The 24621-nt window shown below is 44.5% G+C and overlaps 1 protein-coding gene across 1 annotated transcript in view; it reads right to left on the bottom strand.

Moving 5' to 3' along the window:
* Window positions 1-24621, bottom strand: part of PAX5 (paired box 5) — a 265758-nt gene that overhangs the window by 228890 nt on the left and 12247 nt on the right. The window lies entirely within an intron of this gene.

Here is a 24621-nt window from a genome sequence, read left to right as displayed (position 1 = left end):
AGGCACGGAATCTCTGGAAATAACATCCAGATCTATCCGCGTAAGGGATGTATGGGAAAACGTTCAGTTCTTTCATTCGTCGCGTGTTGGGAGTTGGGGGGAGGGATGGAGAGAGGGAGAAAGAGACTGTATTATCCAAACGTATTAATAGCCCGTATTCTGACCGTCTGTCCCCGCCTTTTTCCACAGAAGATGCTCGATTCTTACACAGGCTGTAAGGCTCTTACACACACGCCTTCAATTCTAATAAAGAAGGGGTGGCATTTTTTAAAGAGAAAATTAAATATTAGCCACGACACTATGGGGCGGGGGGTGGGAAGGAATGGGCTTTGCACTTTAATTTCCTTCACTGTAATAGTCGGCCTGATTAATTTTGAAATATTCATGCCTGTCTAAAATAAATCTACTTGTTCCACCAGGCAGCTAAGCCACTCATTCTTTGCTGTCTGCCATTACAGTTGAACTTGGTATCAAAATAGTTTCTTAATCTAGACCATACACACACACACACACACACACACACACACACTTCTCTCTCCCTTCGAGTGCAGAAGAGATGGATGCTTCAGTGAGTTCAGTTTTAGGAAAGCGAAGTAGACCGAGCAAATGAACAATATTGGTGGTGAGAAAGACCCCATATCGATAGAATGGCAAACGGTCCATTTATGCAAAATAATTCTCTTCGCCATGCAAAGGAAGGCAAAAAGGCATTCTTCCCCTCACATCTTCTCCTCCTGCTGCTGCTGGGGAGCTAAACTGCTACCTGTCTCCGTTACAGATTGAAAGGTGGTTCTTTTGGTCTTTTAAATTAACCAGCAGGCCGCCTTCTTCAATCACCTTAAGGCACCTTAGGCACAGTTCGTCAACAGGGACATGGGAGAAAATAGCCTGAGTTTAGATAAAGCATCTTCTGCCAAAACAAAAAAGAAAACTAAACCTATGAAGGGATCCCTACATTCCCCAGGATTTAGTCCTATCCACGCAAACGCATGGTAAATTGTTTGGATCATGCTCTCAAAACATTTGCCAGTGGAAAATGTGCATGGTGTGTGCTTGTGTACAAGCCTGCTGAGCATGCGCGTGTTTCACAACACAGCCAAATTTAAGTCCTTCCGCTGTCCAGTCCTGCCCCATGTTTACTGGAAAGTAATTTCAACTGAGGTCAACTAGATTTACTTCCAAGTCATTGTGCTACATAGCTTGCGACTGTTTAATGGGATAGCTTACTGGGAAGTAATTCAAAGAGGGCTCTTACTCGCATGTATTGTGTACGTAGGATTAGGTCCATTGATTTAAACAGGATATATTTAAGCACTTGCTTAATTCTCCCACTGATATTTATGGGGTTGTAATGACTTAAAGGTTGTCTAGATCCTGCCCCCCCCCAAAAAAATCTTTTCAAGGTCTTTGAGAAACAATAGATCACATTTTTAAAGAAGAAGAAAAAGAACCTGGAAGGAATTGACTAACAGTTCGAGGATCCCAGTAAATGATACCAGTGGTTGTATTGTTTTCAGTAACCCAAAGCTGGAAATTCGCTTATCCGCAATAATGCATTCTTACAAGTGAACTCTGTTCATATAACCAGGATGTAAATCCATGCAAACTCCGGGAAAATAATCATTATACCGATAAAATCGTTCTTTTATTTGTTTATTTGCAATAAATCTCCATTGCTTGTAGGTCATGTGCCATTGCAAACAAATTATTTATTTCATAAATATGTGAACCGCCTTTCGCACACAGTATTTACGAAAGCTTAGACCTAAAACTGGATTTTTACACAAGCATAGGATAACATGCGAACACGCACGTTTGAAAATATTAGATTAGATGAAAATAATACAATTGCTTTGTTACAGATGGAGCTAGGTGCAGGTAAGATCGATTAAAACTGATGAGGATGAGGAGAGAGGAAGAGGAAGGAGGAGTATCCTCTGAAAACTAAGGATGATCTGGTTTACTTGAAGTAGAATTCTTTTGCTGTAGTCTATTCTTTCTAAGCAATTTTATTATTTTGAGCCGCCCACGCCCCCTTTGAGGAGGAAGAAGGGCCTCTTCATTTGTAATAATAAATAAAATAATACATAAATGTGCAAACCTTTATGCTAAGCCTCTTTGAAAGTAGTAGGGCCCAGGCACATGCACAGGATCCGGATTGATAAACAAGGGGGAAGTGCTTCCCCCCCCCCTTCAAAATATTGGCGCCTCAGTTCTAACTAAGCGCCCTTGTTTCCAGGCGAATGTATTGGGACCGTGGTGTTTAATGTTTACATCTCCAACACGCTTCCAGGTCTTCCCCACCGCGCCTCGGAGCACAGCCCCACTTTCCCTCGGATGGACATTTTTGCACGTCACAGGACACAATCCTCTGCCAAACGCTCTTGCGCAAACCCCACCGCCACGAGTCCCCAACACGCTACAATGGGCCTTGCGCAGGAGAACTGTCCGGAGAATCGCGCCAGTTGTATCCCAAACGTAGTAGATATCAAAATATTTCGAGACGCAGCTATTTGCGTTAAAAAAAACAAAACAAAACAAAACACGCCCGAATTGACTTTCTGCATATTTTGCCTCTGCTTTCAGCTGCATTACTTCCCCTTTTTTCTAACGTCTCAGTCGCCTTATTTGTTTATATATTATATAAATAACACACACACACGCTGCTTTGGTTACTCTGAAATAAAACCATCCCTTTCGACTTACAAGAGAATGCGGTGTCATATGGAAAACGCTCCTTGTGTAAAGAGGAACTGTTTCTAAACCCAGTAAAAACATATTCGAATTTTACCATTTAAAAAATGTGTCTGGCTTCCTTGATCCTAGTTTGCAAGGGGGGAAGTTGCTTTGTTTTTCATATCCCTCCCCCCAAAACCCCAACCCTATAAAGATTTTGCACTTGTTTACTTAACCCTCACCCCAATTGCAGAGCGTTACAAGGTATTCAGAAAGGAAGAATGAAAACAACCGGGGCGGCGCGGGTGGGGGCAGGATTTTCGAAGGCAAACAGTTCCTTTGGCAACATCCATCCTCGTGGCTCCTCACCAGCGGGGCTGGACGTCACTGCACCTCTGGCATTGCAGCGTCGTGTACGCGCGCGCGTGTGTATATGCACCCGAGTAAAAGAGACGTTTCATTCCCACCTTGAAACACTCGTGTGCAATCAGATCTAACGCCTTTTTACTAGGAAGTGAACCTCACCGGGAGCAAAAGCACTTGCTTCACAGTAAACATGGCTAGGACCGGGCCGCTGGGTGTATGCTTTATTCTGATCTGTGTGACTAATTCCAAGTAAACCTGTTTAGGATTTGAAAGGGGGAGGGGAGAGATATTTATATAAAGGCATGTGTGACTATTTGGGGATACCAATACAGACACCTATTTACGTGTGAATGCATAAATCCTGTATTCTACTTAAGCAGCAGCAGCATTTAGCTTTAAACTGGTGCAGGCTTCTCTCTAGAAATACAATTTTCGGTGGCATAAAATCCCACTGAAATAAAAGGTACTAACTATCGAAGAATCAGGTGGGGGGGACAGTCCCAATGAAACTACGCTTTTAACTGGGTTGTGGGTCTGACTGCCCCCTTGCAAATGAAGGCATGTATTGCATTTCTGTACCTATTTTGACCCGTAGCCATGTAAGATACCAGCGCATAGAATGCCCGCGCCCACACCTACGCGTAACAGGCATATCAGCTGACCCATGTTCCATAATGTATAAACCTGTTCGGAAACAAGCTTGCTGCTTATCCATAGATGCCCTTGTATACTTGCATGGATAGGAGTCAGCCCACTCGGTATCAGTCAGGTTGTGGGTTTGGGCGAGCCTATACACACTCACATACACCTTTATGCCTAAACTATTGATTTTCACTCAGTGTGCGCGCAAACCGTTGCGCACTGAATAGCTAGAAAGGGCAAAACCTGTAGTTTGCATCTACACCCGTGGGTAGCGCTCAAATAAATTGATAGTACCCACAATCAATTTCTTCCTAATATTTGTTTTTAAACATAAATGCGTGCGTGCACGTGTGTGTGTGTAATGTTGCCTCTTGAGAGCATGGGTGCCAACAGCACAGGCTCAGGTCAAGAGAATCGCCCCTACCCCCATCAAGAAATAAAACAGTTTCTATCCGGATTCCCACTCACACCCTTTTGAGGATTCCAGATTCAAAGCTTGCAAGCGGAGTAGCTCTTTTGAACTACTGTACTGCCATTGGTTTGGGACGATTCTTCCTCTCGTTTGGTAGTAACCTGTTAGCTAAGGGGGGTGGGGAGTGTGCAGCCCAATCTTTGAGCATTTAAGAAGAAGTTCCCTTATATTTGGTGGTACTTTTCCCAAGTACAGTAAATACACATAGACTTGCAGCCGGTGGAGAAAGTCTCATAGAATTCCGTGGAACTTTCTTCCAGATGCATAAGGGAGGTTGGCTAGTGCTCACCAGCTGGAAACAGAGGATCTAAGTAGAGCTCAGCATAAGACTGGTATTGATAAACTGAATCCGGACTAACAGATGAATCAAGGAACTCGGAATCTATATCTTTTCTGAACAAAGAACCTAAACCTTTTCTGGACCCACCGCTGGAGTGACTTTGACTTGGGTGTGGGCTCATTGTCCAGGAAAAGAGGTGACGATTGTCCCAAGATTACCTAGGAGTCCTTTGTGACCAGTGAGCGTTTGAGTCGCGGCCTGTCTTGAACAGGTTCTCTCTCTGTGCAAACCAGTTCCCAAACTATAAAGGAGTCGCACGTCCTAAGGCTGCTGTAGTGGAGGAGAACGTTAAACATACCAGAGCGTCCTGACAGGATTGCATTTAACCATAGGAATAACAATAGAAACAAGCCATTACCGACGCAGCAGAACACCCTCGACACGGCTCTTGTCTGCACACTTACTTACCAAGGAAGGGTCAAGCCCCATTGAACTCAGTGGGGCTTACTTTTGAGTAAAGCTGCACAGGATCGCCCTGACCCATTGCGCATTGCATGGTTGCATTGCAGCTGAGCTGGTGTGTGCCATCCCAGGCCAAGGCAAGCTCGGAGCTAGTAAACAACGACACTATCACCAATAAGTTTTCAAGCCACCTTTGCTCGCCTCCCAGTTATGTGCATCACAAACCCAAAATGGGGTTCATTCCACCCATGCACGGAGCATAATGTCAGCGATTTTCAGCCTAAGGCCTAGTTCCCCTTTCCTTTCATTTTCTCAGTGGCTTTTCAGAACACACACATACAAAACAATCCTCTCCTGGGTTTAGTAGTGGAACTAACACTTTGGAGAAAAAGGCTTCTGAATGGCCTTTGGCGGCACATACTTTGTTAAGTGCTTTCCCGAGGAATCCCCTCCCCTTTTCCAAAGCTAATACCTTGACTGAGTTAAACAAAAAAACAAAAAACCACCAGTTGCCACCAGGAAAAAATCCTGCGCATTGTTGTAGCAAAGAAGACAGTTGCACTGGGGGGGGGGGCGGCGGCGGCGAGGGGTTTGTTGAGAGTCTCTGACCCTTTCAACCCCTCCATGCGGCGTCATAACAATCACAATGTCTTGGCACCTTAATCTTCGGCCTCTTTTTCCGCGCAGTTTGAACAGCACCGCCACACCCGCGCAGGTGGCGCGGCGCAGGGCGCACACGCGCAATCGTTGCCATTTACCAAACATCAGGGCTTTTTTGCCGCTCAGCGGACACACGCTGCAAACAGGTAAGGCGGGCCAGCTAACCCAGAAAAGATAAAAGACAGGGGGTTGGGTTGTTGTTATAAATCTCCGGAGATTAGCAACAAAAGGAAATCAAACAAAGAAGAAGAAGAAGAAGAAGAAGAAGAAGAAGAAGAAGAAGAAGAAGAAGAAGAAGAAGAAGAAGAAGAAGAAGAAGAAGATAGGCAGACAAGGTAGAGTGTGAGTGGGTGCAAACTCTGAAATAGCTGCCCGCGTAGAAACATTTGACATTACGGTAGGGAGGAGGAGGGGAGTGTCAGCTCACAAAAATCACCTTTCACTGACAGTTACTTTTTTTTTAAGGGGAGGAAGGGCAGACACTTAAGTAAAAACAACATAACCACCTGCAGATTTTAAAAAAAGAGTTTACATCCCGCTGAGCTGACTTTTGAAGAAAATTGTATTGCTATTAATTAGTAGTAGTAGTACTGCATAGGAAACTGCTCAAATATTGAGCGAAGCCGTTGGTTCATCTGGGATAGCTCACTCGGTAGAGCATGAGGGTCCTGCGTTCGAGCCCCACGTTGGGCATAAAATTCCTGTATTGCAAGGGGTTGGACTAGATGACCCCTGGGGTACCTTCCATCTCTACAAATCAGGCTCCGTATTGTCTACTCACTGGCTGCGACCTTCCGGCAGGGATCTTTTCCAGCAGTGGCCACCTGGGAGACTCTTAAGAGGAGGCGCCAGGGGTCAAATCCTGAGCTTCATGCAAACAAAGAACGTGCTCCACCATCAGGCGGTCGCAGCTCCCCTTAATCTACGCGCGTCGGGGCTTTTAGGTGGGAACGGGTGGGAGAAGGACAAACAGGAAGGTCTCTGCCCTGAGGAGCTTATAATCGCCGAGGCTGTTCCAGCCGGAGTTAATGTAGTCGGAGGTGCAAAAAATGTGGGCGAGAATTGTTGGCTAGGAATGGGAAACGGAGCTGAGTTTCAAATCTACTCGGCCCTTGCGGGCAAATGCTTGATTTTAAACCACTTCGGTCCGCAAAAACGGCCCCGACTCCGCAGTTTTCGTTTCCCCCCCGTTTTGTTAGTGTTGATTTTTTTCCCCAAGTGGAAAAACGAGCAATAAATGTTGTGAAATAAAATAAAATAAAATCACTCTCCGAGTTATTTCGACGGTAGTGGGCTTGCCCTTCTGCCGGCAGGACCTTTCAGACGACCGAGGTCAAATAAGCGCCGGTCCAGAGGTGGGTTTGTTGTTGTTCAACCTTTCCCAAAGGCAAAGTTTGAAGAAGGGGAGAAGAGAGAGAAGGAAGTTGGGCGGAGAAAAGAGGAGTGGGAAGGCTGTATAGTTCCTGGTGTGTGTCCAGGGGGATGACACACATCTGTCCAGGAGTGCCAACTTGAATAACATATGGGGGACAGGTAAACAATGCCCATTAACTTTGGGAGGCCGCCCCCTGAAATATTTTACTGGGGGGGGGGCAAAGGGACCTCGGCCCCTAGGAGATGGCTTTATCCTATGCTTCGTCTGCTCTTTCCACCTGAAAAGCTGTTGCAACATCTGGACGAAGCTGCCCCTGCGAGTGTTCAACTGCATCCGAGTCAACTCCAGTGAGGAAAAAAAAGAAGGGGGGAAAGGGGGGGAGAGGCAAGAGGCGGGGAAAGCCGATTCAAGGCGCAGAAGCCAAGCCGAGAATCAACCGCGACTTTGTGACTTTAATTAAAGCGACTCTGCGGGGGAGGCGGAGGCGGGGGAGAAAGGCCGGCCATTCGCGCCCCTTTCAGCGGAGGAACATTTCCGCTCAGTGGAAACTCGCGTGTTGACTGGATGGAAGGGAAGAAGGGGCAGCATTTTGCGCCCGGATTTCAGAAACCAGATCGAGGAGGGAGGGGCGGGGGGGGGGAAATTCCTGCGCGATTAACATTCTCTCTCTCTCTCTCTCTCTTTCTTCCTCTCTCTTCTCCGCTCCCCCACCCCCATGGCTTGCACTTCGGTCGCCTCTTTGAACGGGAGTGGCCTTAAAACTCCCTGGGTTGCACCAGAAAAGACATGACATCCAGCCTGGCTGAAAACTCCTTCGCAGCCGAAGGAACAAACGCTCCTGGGGGAATTTTCTTTCTGAGCCAATAGGATCGCCCATTTAGGACTAGGTTTGGGGTTTTTTCCGCTGTAAGAAGTAGGCCGGCAAACGCACACAAGAACAACCAGAGTATGGACACCCCCTACTTTCCCCTCTTCCTCTAGGAATTAGGGGTGTTCCGATCCACTTGGGTGCCAAAAGTGAGGGGCGGCTATCAAGGGCAACCCAGTCAGATGGGCGGCGTACAAATAAATTAATAATAAAATAATAATAATAATAATAATAATAATAATAATAATAATAATAATAATTGTTATTGTTAATACTGACGGGCGCCCCTTTTGCAGAGTGGAAATGCTCTCCCTCTGGAACGCCCGCAGCTGTCAGTGCTTGCTGAAGGAAGCACTCCTCACATGCCCAGAGGCACTCTGTTGTTAATGGAATCGTGTTAACTTAAACCGATTGATTCGTAGTGTGCTACCGCCAGCCTTGCTTTGCCAAACAGTTTCTTTGTTTCCTTGCGCCGCGGAAGGCTCCTGTGCGTTTGTGCCTCGGTTTGAGGCTCTGGCTTATACCTCAGTCCGTGCCGGACAAGTCTGTGAACAGAGAAGGTCCCTTTCTCGGGATTCTCTTGTGGAATGACCCGCGACAAGGTGTAGGGGTGACCTTTAGGTTAGCTGGCTTAACAAGCCAGGGAATGAAACCAATGAATGGAGCATAATTTCTGAAACGCTCTGGAGCCGCACGAGGTCTTCCTGTTGACGTCTGAACACCCCCAGGGCCCGAAGTCACCTTCCTGCCCGGCTGGTGAACTGGAAACCGAAGGATGCTGGGCTAGACGGACCTTAGTCGGATCCAGCAGGGCAATTCCAATGCTTCATTTGCCACGTCTTCAAGGTGCCACGAGATGTCTTCATTGTTCCTGCTTCTTCTTGCGCAGTGGCATTTCAAAAACAGGTCCTGGAGCTGACTGCAGGGTCTTGCTGTTTTTTCGTCGCTCCCCCCCCCATCTCCATCTGGCAGAGAAGACAGTTCAGAAACCTTCCCCACCATCACACACAGACACCCCCTTCAGGAAAGAGAGAATGATGGCGCAAACCCACTTTTCAGAAAGGTTTTTTTGTTTTTTTGTAAACACAAATAGGCTAAACATCAGGGTGAGCCCATGCTCTTCTTTGCTGGTCGCCCTCCTGGGAAAAATCAAGGGCAGCTAAACAACTTCCGGGAGCTTCCTCCTCCTCAGTAGGGTCTATCCGAGGTCAAGGTCACTCTCTTCTGAGGAAGAGAAGGGACTCCACAGCGGGAAGGACAATAGCCAGCTCTTTAGAGACCTCCCCCCCCCCGGAAAAACACTATTTGAACAGGCACAAAAGAAGTGTTTCAAGTCAGGTGTAAAGCGCCACAGTCCCCCTCCTGCCCCCAGCACCCAAAAGATGGAAGAAATACTGTCTGATAGGACAATTCCCCTCTGAGCAGATTCATTGAGTATCAAAGGAGTACCCATTCTCGCCTTGCTGCTGCTGCTACTAAGCTGAAACATGTTGCTGCTGTTACTATGACCATGCCTACTACTAACCTGAAGTATGTTCCTGCTATTACTAATAATAATCTAAAGCATGCTACTGCTGCTGCTATCACTACTACTCCTACTAACCTGAAGCATTTTGGTCCTGTTTATTTAAACGGGCAAGTTAACCATGCGTTTTATTTAATGACTGGAATTAGGGGGACTCCAATAACCTTTAACCTTGTCTGGATCGTGCCTTTGACATTTGTTTTATAACTCAAGTGTTGAAAGCATTACACATATATTATTACCCTGATCTACCGTTAAAGGTAGGCGAGTAGTATCATTTGCCTAGCATATATTCGAATTAAGATATCTATTAATGGACCAAGTGAAGTATTGAAGGATTTATATACACACGCAGGCATTCTTTCTACCAGCAGGGCTTTCACAAAAGCAATAATAAATAAAATAACGATCATTTAGTCGATGGGCGTTGCTTTTCAAATAAATACATCCCAAAGTCTGCTCAGATTCATTCTGGGTTGGTGTCACCGAAGTCTAGGAATAGTGTGATGTGAGCTTATTTTTAATCATCTTAAAACCAGACTCTAATCACATTAACAGTAAAATGGGACTAAAATAGGTAATGTATTTAGGATCGAGTTGTTAGGACTGCAGTTCTAAAAATATTAGGGTGAATATATTCCACTGAACATACTAAGATTTCCTTACAAAGCCCAATTTAGAAGCGTATTTATTGAGTATTTTTCTGTTTACTTGGAAATCATTCCTATTTCTTTCTAGACGTATTTACTTCCAAGTAAGTGGCTTGAGGCAGGAATTCTGTATCTATTTCCAGAGAAGAAACTCCACTGTGCTCAGTGGTACTTACTTTTGAGTAGATAGGATTGCACAACAATCTGATCCTATCTTTGCATGTTCAGCCCCACTTGGATCAATGGAGTTTATGTCCAAATACTTTTGGATAGGATTTCAGCCCAAGGCTTACGAACGGAACAAAATACCTTTGAGGAAACTTGCTGAAAATATGTTTAGGACTAGGGTGCCAAGGGCAATCGACAAATCGAACAAAAAAAGCACCCGCCCCACAAAAAGGTACTGTGATTAAGACATTTAAAATCCTATTCGAAATACTTTTCCTTGATTGGTTTTGTTGGCATTTTCTTCCATTGTTTGCTGAAAGAATACGCCTCATTGTACTCAGTACTGTACTGATGTCAGTGGACTAACGTTAGAGACGCCGGATCAAAGCCGCACTAAGCCACGAATTTCAGGAGGTAACTCTCAGCCTAACCTACCTCACAGGATTGTTGTGAAGATGATAAAAATCTAATCATAATCATAACTAAAGGTTCCCCTACATGAACAGGACTTACTTCCAGGAAAACATGTCGAAGCTCAATCCGTTAATCGCTTTAAATCCCAGAGTGATCCTAACCGTGTTTACTCAGAAGTAAGTCCCGCTAAATTCCACGGGGCTTAAATCCAGGGCTCAGTGTGCTCTGAAGATCGAAGACTTTAACTAAACAATTTCTTAAATCCATCACTTTGAAGAAAAACCACATTTATGGCAAGGGAATTCGCATCCGGAGGAAAAGGTCTTCTTAAAATAATTTAAAAACCAGACCAATCCCTTTTAGAGCAGATTTACCGATGCGTTAGTACGAACTTTACACAGAATTGAACGGAACGGTTCGGGGGGGCATTTTAAAATTGCAGTTAGGCTTGGCTGTTTGAACGCATACTTACCTCGAAAGTCTACACTCAACAGGGCGTGTCGGTAACTTTCGGGCAAGATTGCGATCCTAAACACACGCGCTCTCTCTCTCCCCCCCCCCCCCCCGCAATTCACACGGGTATTTTGGATCTGGTGTGCCTAAAAAAAGGACTGTTTTCTTCCTGTTTCTGTCTTTCTTTTTAAAAGTGTAAATCCTATCGAAAATGGATGCGATTGCTGGTCGGGTTTCGCCGTGTTTACTCGGAAGTAAGCCCCTAAGCTGGTCATACTTAAATACCAGTCGAATTGCAGTTAAAGCCAACTTTAGGAATTTAAGCTGAAGAGTCTTACTCCTGACCCTTTTACTCTGGTGCATTTGAAAAATCGCATCATGTCGGCTATCCATTATTTTAAATTAAATGAATTTCGTTTCCCGCGAATCCACTTCCGCCGTCGCCCCCGTCACCCTTTTCGGTTTCACAACGATTTGCAAATGTGCAGAGGATTATTCCACTAAAACAGATTACGCGGGTTGCCGTTTTGCTACAGAACTAATATTTTGAAGCGAGGTTTTTTGGTTTTTTTAAAAAAGAAATTCATTGTGGTGGCAAATAAAAGGGAAAGACAAGACTGTATGGAGATGCCTCCCGGGTCACTCTGTAATCTCAGCTCCTGCTTTACTCATAAGTAAATCCGCTAGAATGTTCTATGGGATTTATTTAAGGAAGGCATGCAGAACTTCCCTCATGCCACAGCCATGAGCACACAATCCCCAACCTGAATCTTACGTTGTTGTTTGCTCGGAACTAAGCCCTGCGGAATCCAAAGAGACTTACACTCGAGTAAAAAAAAAGTTTAGGATCAGGCTGCGCACGGTTATTTGATCCATCTGCGTTCTATTGAAAGTCACACCCGACTCTCTAGCACGCTCCTTTGGGAATCAATCTCATTGGAATCAATAGGATTGACTCCCGAGTAAACACCGTTGAGTGCTCAGACCCGCGATACAGTGCTTAGGAACCTCCTGGGTCGCGTTGCAATGTGCAGAAACCACCTGGATGTTCTCTTGCGCAAACCCACTGGAATGAATAGAGAGTAATATTGGGTGGCAGCTTGTCTACAGTGCGGGTAGATTTGCCCAGTATTTTTATTAGGGGAAATCTGGTGAGAAGTGGCACAGGAGGACAGTCTAAATAGGTTTATTCAAAGTACTTAAATCGAAGTGGATTGAAGCTTTGGGCAGCAGGATGAACGCACTTTGTAGAAGAAAGTGGGGAGAGTTAAAGTAAAAAAACCACACCTTTCTTCTTCTTAAATGCACTTTATTTATGGTTATGGTAAATATGGTTTATGGTTCAAAGAGCTTCGGGCACATTCGCAAGAATCCTCGCTAAGGCTGTTAAGTCTGGGCAAGTGTACTTGGAAGTAAACCCACTGAACTGTGGAGGCTTACTTCCTAGGAAAGGTTCGTAGGCGCAATAGTGGCTAGCGAAACCAAGTCAGATGGGCGTGGTATAAATAATAAAAAATATTATTATTACTATTATTAGCTGCGCGAATCTTTCTCCCACCGCGTCCCGATCCATTTCACGTTTCTTCGGGAAAAAGCCCAGTTGCTCTCAGTGGGATTTCTTAGGGTTTGGAGCGTTGGTTAGAAATGTTCTTCCGTTCCCAATCTCCTTCAATTTTGCTGCTCCTACTTCTGTTTTTTCTTCTTTGAAGTGTTTTAAGCACCATGAGTTTATACTATAAACAGGCTCAGAGGAAAAAAATAAATCCATTCTTGGACCGGACTTGTGGATTTGCCAGGAAAGACATGCAACTCGCTGGAGCCTGCGCCGTGTTAACTTCTTCTAGTGCCCAAAGGAGAAGAAGCGTCCCTACAGATGGTCAAGGCGGCGACTTGACTGCTTAAAGTGAGCAAGGAGGAAGGGAGGCAGGCCGCAAGGAAGTTCGTCTTAGCTCGGCCCCTTTGCGCGGAAGGATTTGGTGACTGGCCAGACTTCAGTGGAGGCTAGCTAGATGCGAACCCCAGACAGCAGGAGGAAAGTGGGCGAAAAGAAATAGGACCAGAGAGTGAAACAAAGTTCATTTTCTACAGCAGAAACCTAAAATGCGCTGCAACTGATCTCCCTAACTCTCTGAAGCCGAGGAGCTCAGATTTCACCATTTTCTGTTTTCCAACTCTGTGCTCTGACAAGGTGGATTACAAAAATGGGTTTGGAAAGGCAGGATCTGAATCTTATTTCTGGCAAACATTTTTCTATGCCCATATCCTGGATTACCTGGCTAATGCTCTGGATTATTATTATTAAATTAGTTTCCAGGATGGGTAAACAGCAAGAGAGGATCAATGGGGGGGGGAGAATTCAATAGTTTTGGGACCCCCATGAGAAAGGGCCGTTCCATGGAAGTGAAAATGCAAAGTTTAGTTTCTGCCATTACTTATTCTCTTCATTTCACTTCATTTAGTTTATATTTATTTATTTAAAATTATTTTAGACTGCTTTCCGTTTAAAGTCTCAAAGGTGGCTTACAACAACAAAAATAACATCAATAAAACAAAACCATTAAAACATCATCAGTATAGCAGTGAGGGCCAAGGCCACTGTCACTAGTGATTAGGAAATGTTTGGGCAAAAAGGTGGTGTAGAAATAAATACATAATAATAATGATGATGTGTTTTTAAAAGGCCCTCCGCCCCCAAACAATCATTGGTGTTTGTTGTGTTGCACTGGGGAATTTCGTACAAAGGTACCACACAGGCCCATCTCCACGTTACCTTTAGACAGTGCAATTTTTCTAGAAAAAATAGGTGCCAGAACTCACCATGAACACCTCTCTCATTCTCTTAAGAGTTCCAGCGAGTTCTGACTGAAAAAAAGTCCTAGCTTTAGATAATATAACTGGCTAATGAACTTGTAGTTCTAATATACAGGGAGGGGAGTTTCAGAAAAAGCATGCAATTCTCCTTCACCCTGCCTGTGAAAGTTATCAATTTTGCTTCCCTAGATGCCCAAGCTCAAACACCTGTTGAGCTGAATGACTAGCAGTAAAGCAGCAAAAGGCGTATTAGAGACAGACACCTTATCCATCTAAACCCATGAGTTATTTGCAAGCTATGGGCCATTGATTGAGCGGACCTTATTTCCACGTATTGGGTGCAACCAAGTAAGAATTAGGTATATTTTTATTCTCATTGACTTCTGCTTAACTTTTAACTTTCCTTCATAGGGTTGCCATATGTCCAGAATTTCCTGGACATACTCGGAATACTGTTGCTGGAAGCAGTGTCTGGGCAGAAATCAGCAAATGTCTGGGAAAATCCGGATGTCTGCAGTGCCATTTTTGGCAATTTTACTTAAACTCAACAACTTTGGGCAAAACTGAAAAAAGCTGAACAATTTTGTGTCCGGATTTCCCCTTTTTGAAATATGGCAACCCTACATTTGGTGGTTGCTACTTAGAACCAAGTGCAGAATTTTTGACATTTTTAAAGTGAGATTCAAACTGTGTGTTGGTTTGCAACCCTCAGTTCTGAGAACAAAACAGGAAAGGTGTGTGATCCTTGCACATTGCTTGGCTGTTTAAATCCTGTTGTCTTCAGCAGGATTTAAACAGCTAATTAGGTGAAAAAGTTTCAGACAATGGACACAATCCAGCCAAAGTAAAGCATTCTGAAGTCCAAATAGTTTCAGCGGGAAAACTGTGCAAAAGACTCCTAAGCAAGTACACTTTGAAATAAGCACCAATTAGTTCTACAGGAATTACTTCCTAATAAGTGTATTTTGAACTGCAGCCTTAAGAATGTGATTAACTCCCACACAGAAATCAATGGAATTTACAAGTGTTTACGTGAGACTGGATAACATCATTTGCCTCTAGGATCAAGTGTTGGGTGATTTATTGTGGTACAAATGACTTTCCCTGGGCAGTTTTATTGACTGTTGTTTTACAGACTTCAGTATAATTGGCACCCTCATTCTCAGTAAATCTACTAGGAACCAAGTCCCATGGATCTGAATGGAACATACCTCCATGCAAAGGGCACACCTACACTAAATAGAAACCCCTTTCAAACTGGGTAAACTGAAGGTTCATATACAAGGAACTCTGGGAATTCTGTGAAGGCTTACTGAACATAACCAAGCAGTCTCGCTTTCTCAGTGAAATGGTTTCAGGCAGCTGAACCCAGCATGTGTATAGTAGGAAGTAAGTCCCACTAAATTCAACAGGTTTATTCCCAAGTAAATGTGTGCAGGATTGCATCTTAACAGTGCAATTCTACACATCTGCTCAGAAGTAAGTCCCTTTTAAGTCAATGCTATCTATTCCCAGGTTGGTGGTATAGAATTGCAGGTTTAAAGCTAAGAGGTCTAAAATTGAATCTATCACAACTACTGTACTTGGAAAGTTGTCAGTGGGACAGACTTTCAAGTGGGACAGACACTAGGAATGTGGTGTCAATCATAGCAGGGTTGTGGATTAGGTTGAGAATTTAGGATCATCTTACTGGAAATATTTACATAAAATACATATCGAGTACAGGAAACGTATTTTACATCCTTTTTTGCCCTTTAAAACCTTACTTTAATTAGACACAAGCTATTCTATCTCACTTAACCCCTTATTTCCTATGTTTTCAAAGCATCACTCACGATAATTCCAGCACTAAAAGCAAACATGTGAAGTTGCTTTGTTTTTCTGTAAATATAACTCAATGGGGTGGGGGGTGGGGAGAATTGTGCCGCTTGAGAAACCTGATGATGTTTACAGATTCAGGGACACTTTTCTCGTGGCCTAACTAATGGCAGGCTGTTTAGATGGCTCTTAAACCAGGCCTGACCTTTTGTCTTTTGACCTCCCATGCATGAAATTAGGTAGCAAAAGAAAATGTGGAGGAAAGGATAAAAAGACACTTGGAAAAGCACAAACACTCGACAGTGCTCATTGTATCAGCTCACAGCCAAATGACTGGCAACATCCAGCATTATTTGTTTTGTTTTGTTTTTCAAACATTTGACTCCCCAACTACATGCTTGCTTTCATGCATAGGAAATTTGTATTCATTAGGAGGGATTATTCTCCCTTAAGGAGCAAACAGCAATATTGCACTGGTGCATCGGCAGTTTAATGCCATTTTCAAAGCATTTGATTTCACTAATTTTCTTGGGAATGTTAGGCTAGTTGAGAGGTGCATGGATAAAACATGGCCGCAGGATTATAGGATCTGTCTCACATTTGGAACAAGTCTACACCTTTTTAAACCTATCTATCTATCTATCTATATCTCAGTGTATCTGGTCCTCATAAGCCACAAGAAATCCAAGCACAGGAGACATTAGCTCCCCCTAGCCCAAAATCTGCACAGAATACCAAGGGAAATGTGGAACATGCATATTATCTTGCTGCCTCAAAATAAAGGTCCAGTTAGTTTGGTTCTCTCTCTTCAGAGGAATATGCCTTATACCAAGTCTGTTCATTGGTCCACTTACTGTAGCTCGGTAATTTCTACACTGACTAGGAATTATTCTCAAGGGTCTGCAGAAAATAATATACCATAATTTGCAATGCTGAACATGAATTTCCCACATTTACTGACACAGAACTGAAATTCTCTTGTATTCTCAAGGGTCTTTCCCAACCCCAGCAGGAGAATACAGGGAGAGGGTACCCTTTGCATGCAAGGTCCTTGGCCTACCACTGAGCTGTGGTCCTTCCCTAACCTTCAGTGCTGAAAGCTGGATCCCCCCTGGAAAACCACAAGGAAAAAGCAATGGAGATAGCCATTCCCTTTTGTTGTTCTTCCAGCATCAGCAATGGCACAGTCCATGCAAGGGAAGAACGTAACTATTCTTGCCCAATATGTTGTTGTTGTTGGCATCTGTCTGTCTCAAGAGACAATGGAAGTGTGTGCCTTCGGGGCTGAATCAGGGGTCAGCAGACATTTCCAGCAGGGGGCCGGTCCACTGTCCCTCAGACCTTATGGGGGGCTGGACTATATTTTTTTTTTGGGGGGGGGGACGAATTCCTATGCCCCACAAATAACCCAGAGATGCATTTTAAATAAAAGGACACATTCTACTCATGTAAAAACACGCTGATTCCTGGACCGTCCGCGTGCCGGATTTAGAAGGCGATTGGGCAGATCTGGCCCCTGGGCCTTAGTTTGCCTACCCATGAGTTAAACCATTGAAGAGTTACATCGCCTGCTGTGGCTGTAGAGACCAGTACACAAAATGCATGTTTTATTGCAGGTGGGGCAAATGACGGTGTCTGGGTTTTGGTGCTACAACTGCACCATGGCATTTTTCTCTCTGCATTCCTCCCAGCAGTCATTCCTCCTCTGGTCACTGCTGTAGATACACAACCTGTCTGTCTGTCTGTCTGTCTGTCTGTCTGTCTGTCTGTCTCCAAGCACTGCAATCATCTGCAAGGAATTCCCATATGGCAGGGTTGATGTTGCCAGCCTCCATGTCATGTCTGCAGACATCTTTGTAATGCAGTATTGGTCTGCCAACAGGCCTAGTGCCTGCCAAGATTGTAAAATAATTCCAGGTACTCCTGGCTGCACTTCCGGCTTTAAGGGAAGATTCCATGGAGACTTGCCCTGGGTGCAGTTATCAAAGTAGATAGAGAAAACTTTTTATTCTTCGTTACCATTGGTGCCATCCAGTTAACTGGAATGTTGAAAGATTCAGGAGAGACTAAGGGAAACAGTTATTTAGACAGCACATAGTTAAAACTATGGAATTTGCTTCCACAAAATGTAATAATGGACGCCTACTTGGAGGACTTTAAAATGGATTAGGCAAATCCATGGAGGAGGGCTGGGCGATATCTGGTTTTCAACATCAGGATATACCTATATATCACGATGTCAGGGACTGGACACAGGAGGAGGAATGGAGGAGACAGCACCCCCTTCTCCTGAACCTTCCCGAGAAGAGGAGGGCAGTATAGATTTACAACGGTGATTTGCAGAAGGTCTTGACTCTGAGGCAGAAGAGGGGAAAAGCTGGGAGATAATGGAAGAGGAGGGGACTTCCGGGTTGGCGCCATCGCCGAATGGCGGACTCCCTCCGAGCTCCGGAGGGAGCCGGCTCGGCAGGGGCTGGGTTTTACCGCACCGGCGATGCGGGGACCCTTAGAAACCACGGCCACGGGGGCCGTGGACTTGGAGACTCGGCTAGCACCGCTAGCGCCCTCCCGACTCGTGAAGGAGCCTTTTTAAAGGCTACGGATCGGGTGCCGGGGAGAAGCGTGGTGCTTTGAGTCCTCTGCCATCCCTGCCGAGCGAAGCCGCATGCCATCCGGCGGAGAGCGCTGACTTCTTCCATTGAGAATTTGGACTTTTAACAACAACCCGTGAGTAAATTGGAAATCGGGTTTAAAAGAAGAAAAATTTTTGGGATTTGAGACGAGCGGGGGGGGATCTAAAAAGGAAGTCAGTCCCCCTCCCTATTGTAGACATTTTAAAACAAGGATTGGGAAGCCAAGGCCCAAAAAGAACGGTATCTTTGCTAAAATCAAGAATTCCATGATGGGAAAGTACAAGAATTGTGCTGGAGGAAGAATTGAAGGAGAAGGAAAATGCACCCCCCTCCCTGGGAACCGGGGCGATTGAGGAGTGAGCCTGGTGAAAAGAGCCGGTGATTTTGACAGCTGTCAAAGTAGCTGTCAAAGTCGGAATTTTAAAGAGGATTTTATTACAAGGACCTTGCTGGTCAAATTTGTTACAACTTGATATAATTTGTTAAGACTTGAATACAAAATGGCGAAAATACGGAGAACAATCGGATTTTTGGAAACAAAGTTACAACAACCCCCCTAGAGGAGCTTCGGGACATTACAAAGATGGGCGTAAGCCGGGAAAAATACAACACTTCGGAATTTCACAGAACTGGTTATCTCCTGGGAAAGCTGCAAAACTGAAACTGAATCTCGTCTACAGGGTGTTTAGACTAAAAGGAGACAACAGAATACCTTACTGAAGAAGGAAGGGACTGAACGCAAGTTTTTGTTCCTGAATAACAACAACCCATGTAGAGTTACTAAACTTCTGAATAAGAAAGTTTTAGCAGCGGAACAAGAGGAAGCTGGACTATAACCTTGAAAGAACAACGGGGGGAATTTTATAATTTGACATTTTTAAAGATTTAGGAATTAATTTTTAAAAAAAGTAATCCTAAAAATGGGAAATAATTCTGCAAGGAGTTGGGGGAAAAATGGGATTGATGGACTTAAGATTTCCAGGCTGGAAACATAGATCGGAGGATAAGGGAAATTAAACCGGGGAAGGGGAGGGAGAATTAGAATCCAAAGGCTTGCAACTATTTTCTGAATTGGTTTTCTTTTTTCTAATATATTTTTTATTTTTTTATACTTTTATTCTGTGTGCTTTTACTTTAATGGGAAAAAAGGGGGACATTGTGGAAAGAAAAGGGGGTGGGCTATGGGGAGAGATCTTTTGCTTTTTTTTTATCAAGGGTGTTGCATAAGGTTTGTATAAATTTAAATTTGAACAATGGGGTATATAAATTGTGCTTTAAATCAGAAATAGAACTTGTGGAAACAACAACATGAAAGGGGAATACGGTAGGGGTGGGGGAAGGGGGGAGTCCCAGAAAGTGGATGTTTGAAAATAAGGTTCTGAATGTATCTTCATAATTTCTTTTCTTCTCTTTCTGTATTTTGGAAACTTCAATAAATATTATTTAAAAAAAAAAAAAAAAAAAAAAAAAAGATAATGGAAGAGGAGGGGGGAACAGCAGAGCCAGAGCAGCTGGCTGACACATTATCATTAGAAAGCATTCCTGACCCAGCGTGCATTGAGAGTCGTACAACAGAAAGCTCAGAGGCAGAAAGCACAGATCAGCCAGCGCAGGGATGACATACGATAGAAGAGATGGAGGGGGCGGAACTTTATTCAGAGCAATGCCATTACTGGGATGGCAAGGCACTTTTTAAAGCCTCTCTCTGTGAATACTGAATAAAGGACTTGGTAAGAACTCTTCTTATTATCTGCTTCTTGGCTGCCCACCATGGGAGGGATCAGATTCCCTGAAGCCTGACAGTCTGAAATAAGGATTGAGTTATGTAAAGGTATTGGCTGGTGTAATGGTAATAGGGGTTGCTCGTGCGTAAGTTGCCGCCACTCCTGGCTAGGTTGCCTGGTTAAACCTTTTCTGTCTGGACAGCCCTTCACTTCGTGGCTGTTTCAGTCGCTAGCAGAATCCATCAGTGGGCGTTTCTTGAACCTCTTCCAGCATAGAAGTTCTTTGACGCCAAGTCTCCGCCTACTCTCCCTGCGCGGAAGTCTTCTGCGCAGGGTGGGTGTGGGCAGCGGAGGACCCGTGCTCTCCCCGCTGGTCTCCAGCGAGGAGTCCTGGAGCCCTCTTGCTGATTCCCCCTTCTGCCCCCCTTTCTCCCTGGTGTCACACTGATTTCCTTCCCCAGCCGATGAGCTGCCTCTCTCCCTGCTGGGCCCTTCTCCAGCATCGCTTTGGAGCCTTGCCTCCGCCTCTAGCTCCGATGGCAGTTCCCTGACATCCGGCTTCACGGTTTTTCCCGCATCATGATTTCTGCATAACACACACACACACACACACACACACACACACACACACACACACATCGTGATTTGCAATATATTGCCAGGTCAAAAATTATGAAATATGAACTTCAAACTGGAAGATATATCGATAACTAAGGCTACCAGTGGCTACTATTCACAATGTCTGTGTTCAGCCTCCACTATTGGAGGTAATGCACCTTTGAAAACCAGTTGGTGGGAATCACAAGTGAGGAGAGTGCTGTTATGCTTAGGTTTGATTTGTGGGCTTAGCATGGGCATCTAACTGGGTACTGCAAGAACTCGATGCTGGGCTAGATTTACCTTTGGCCTCCTCCAGCAGGACTCTTCTTGACCACTAAATACCTTTTTCCTTGCATTTATACCACATTCAGCCGCCAAAAGGGCTCCCAGAGCAGGTTATATGCAATCAGTCAAGACAAGACAATCCCTGTATGCAGGCTTACAATCTAAAGGACACAGTTTCAAAGGCAAAATAGAAGAGAACAAGCAAACTCAGACACCGCTTCTTAAAGTGAAATAGCAGCTCTTGAAATGACTAGCTGGAATGGAAATTGTTCAGGGACAGACAGAGGTGTCAAACAGAGCTGGTCTCTCAGCTGATCTGATAGAGTAACTCTGCTTCCCATCTCTCCCTCTGCTGCAACCTAATCCAATGGTTGCTACCAAGTATGGAAGATGGAGGCTTTGGCTGGTCAAGGTAAACTGACCAAGCTTTATAAATCCAGACAATACTGGTCACTGCCACCATACTTGGTCTCTGCTTCCTCTCTTCATTTTTTAAATGTAAAAGAAAAGGCAAAATGTAGTAATTGCCTTTAATATATCAAATATATTTTGCTGCCTGCTCATCTCTTACACTTCTGCATGTTCAGCTAGCTGTATGCACAGCTTGATCCTAAGATTTGCCGTATTACAACAGGCAAATGGTAGATTGGTAATGGACACTGCATCCTGACCACTGAAAATGCCTGATATCCTAACTCATGATAACTCTGTTGAAGCTGTAAGGGTGTGTGTGTGTGTGTGTGTGTGTGTGTGTGTGTGTGTGATTACACTGTTGCAGGTAGGTATCCCAGTGTGAATCTTGAATAATGAGATACAAGTGACCAGACCCAGTACTACGGCAGGCATCCCTTTTAGTCAAGTCCAGGGAATATAATGAGAACCAAGCCAGTTGAGAAAGGCCAAAAATCAACAGAATTACTTGAGGCCTCACTGTACAAATATATAACACTATGCTTCCAAAATGCTTCCTTAATTAACAGATGTGCAGTTGTTAACCCATAAACTAGTACAATTACACAATTAATAACAGAATCTAACTTTTGCAGGTTACGTAGGATTGCAGCTGGGGCTATTCCTTGCCAAATTATACTGAATGCAGGAGATGGCAATATTGCCAAGAACTTGTGAAATAACCTTTTTTAGACAATGCCTTTGGCTGCCTGGCCTGACCTGGAAGTCAATTTAAGCTGCAGCAGAAGCACAGTTATGTGGGTAACTGGAATAAAAGTATTTATTATGATGCAATCCTAACCATGTCTAGTCAGTAGTAAATCCTACTGAATATAATGGGGCTTCCTCTAGGGCAGGGGTGCCTGAACCTTTTCCGAAGAGGGCCAGATTTGATGCGTGGCGACCAACCAAAGTTGTTGATTGAAGTTGCTGAGCTTTTTCTGTAAATTTAACTCAGGAAATATACTGCCACAGGGGCCGAATTAAACCGACTAGCGACCCCCGAAATGAACTTTGAACATGCCTGCTCTAGGGTAAGTGGGGTTAGGATTGCTGCCTGTGTGTCATGAACTGCAGGACTACAGGGAGGAGGAAGGGGATCCTGGCAAGGAGTGTAGTCAGGACTGGGACACACTGGGGCAAGCAGGGAATGGGGAAGGAAGTACTCACAGGGTGATGGAGGATGGTGAGGAGTTGAAGGTCAAAGCACAGGAACCAGAGCCACAGAACCCAGAGCCAGAGGAGCTCCTATCCCCACAAACATGGCGTGCTCTGAGGTGTAGGGAGCAGTGGGTGTGGTGCTCTAGGAGGCTAAGGCAGGCAAGGGCTCATAGCCCAGCTCCCTAGCTGACTAGTTGGGGGTTGCTAGCTATGGAAGGAGGGATGTGATTCTTCAGCTGGAGTAGGCTTGGAACAGGTGAGGGTCACATGCCTCATCAAGCACAGATGCTGCAATCAGCATGCAAAGTACAAAAGGGGACCAGAGCTGAGGTGCTATGTCTGTTCAACTGCCCATTGTGGATGATGAAGAAGAAGAGTTTGGATTTGATATCCCGCTTTATCACTACCCTAAGGAGTCTCAAAGCAGCTAACAATCTCCTTTCCCTTCCTCCCTCACAACAAACACTCTGTGATGTGAATGAGGCTGAGAGACTTCAGAGAAGTGTGACTAGCCCAAGGTCACCCAGCAGCTGCATGTGGAGGAGCGGGGAATCGAACCCGGTTCACCACATTACGAGTCCAGCACTCTTAACCACTACACCACACTAGACTTTGGCTTGGATGCTCCTGGACATCTATGGGACTGTGCTTTGGGTTTGACTCTGGACTGTATTTTGACTGCTGGAATTCAGACTTGGCTACTTGGCTTGACCCTGGACTGTGTTTCCTGACCTTTGGATTTTGCTTGTCTGACTTGACATCCAGACTTTGAACTTGACATACTGACTTGCTGCCAGGTAGGCCAGAGGTTCAAGACACTTAGTCTCTGTCTTTCTTATTAATAAAATTATATCCTGCCCTAAACTGCAAGCATCCTCAGGGTGGATCACATAAAAATAATACAAAAACATAGAATAAAAATGGCTAAAACCATCCTATAATATCATCTGCTCCCTATAGCAATGCCAAGTGGCTCAATATCTCAACCCCTATCCCTACTTATGCCTGGAGGAAATGAAAGGTTTACAGCTGGTGCCAAAAGCTAAACACTGCTGGTATCAGTCACACATCAAGGGAAAATCATTCTGCAGCCAGGGTGCCACCAACAAGAAGACCCCATCTCAAGCAAAAAGCACATTGGACTTTGCTCTGTATGGGATAACAAAAGGGACATCCCTGGCAGATCATTAAGCCTGGGTATTGCTCCTTCAGATAACTGGGTCCTAAGGCATTCAGGACTTTGTACATAAGCATTAAAACCTTGAACTGGGCTTGGTAGCAAATAAGCAGCAATGTAAACTGTTTAGAATTGTTGTTACATGGTTCTGACAACCGTATCAGTCAACACCCTGGCTGCTGTATTTTGCATCAGCTACAGTCACTAAAACATCTTCAAGGGCAGCCCCATGATGATTACAGTAATCTAATCCAGAGATTACCAGACTATGGACTACTGTGACCAGAGGGCATGAGCCTGTAAAAAGTTGGCGACCCTATGCTTTAGTCCTGATATCCTCTAAGAAACAGAGCCTGTTGCTATCCTGCATAAAGTGGATCAGCTCAGAGAACAAAACCACTTTATGTCCCTTGGAAAAAGGCTTGCAGCACCCCATGGGGTGCAGGATATTCATCTGCTCAGATAAGATGCAAATAGTGTTCCACCTCAAAGACAGCTAAGCTAACTGCTTTGGGATCACCTTTTCATATAGAAACTAACAGATAATCTGAGAATGCAGACAAACTTAACTGTGTTGACTTTTAGCCAAATGCTGTGTTTCTTGTGGTTTCATGAACCCAATTAAAATACGACAATTTGGATACAGTCCATTCTGGCACACTTCCTCTTTGGATACCATGTGTGTTAAAGTTGATTAGTTATTCATATTGAGGGGATTATGAGTCAAAAATTCCACCTTCCCCTGCAGTAAAATGGAAAGATGCAAATCAGCACACCACCCTTCAGAACTGCTTGTTCATTTGGCTGCCAACACAGTGGGTACAAGGGTGGAATTTTCATTTGTTTTCAGACTGAGATAAAAGGAAAGATTTCAAAATACAAGCAGAGTGTTTGAATGTCCGTATCCTTTCATCTTCCCCATTGTTGATGGCTACATTGTTGGATTACACA

This window comes from Podarcis filfolensis (genome assembly GCF_964270895.1).
Source record: "Podarcis filfolensis genome assembly, chromosome: 17".
Lineage (NCBI taxonomy): Eukaryota > Metazoa > Chordata > Lepidosauria > Squamata > Lacertidae > Podarcis > Podarcis filfolensis.
The sequence above is the reverse complement of the archived record's forward strand: the minus strand, read 5'-3'. Positions and strand labels throughout refer to the sequence as shown.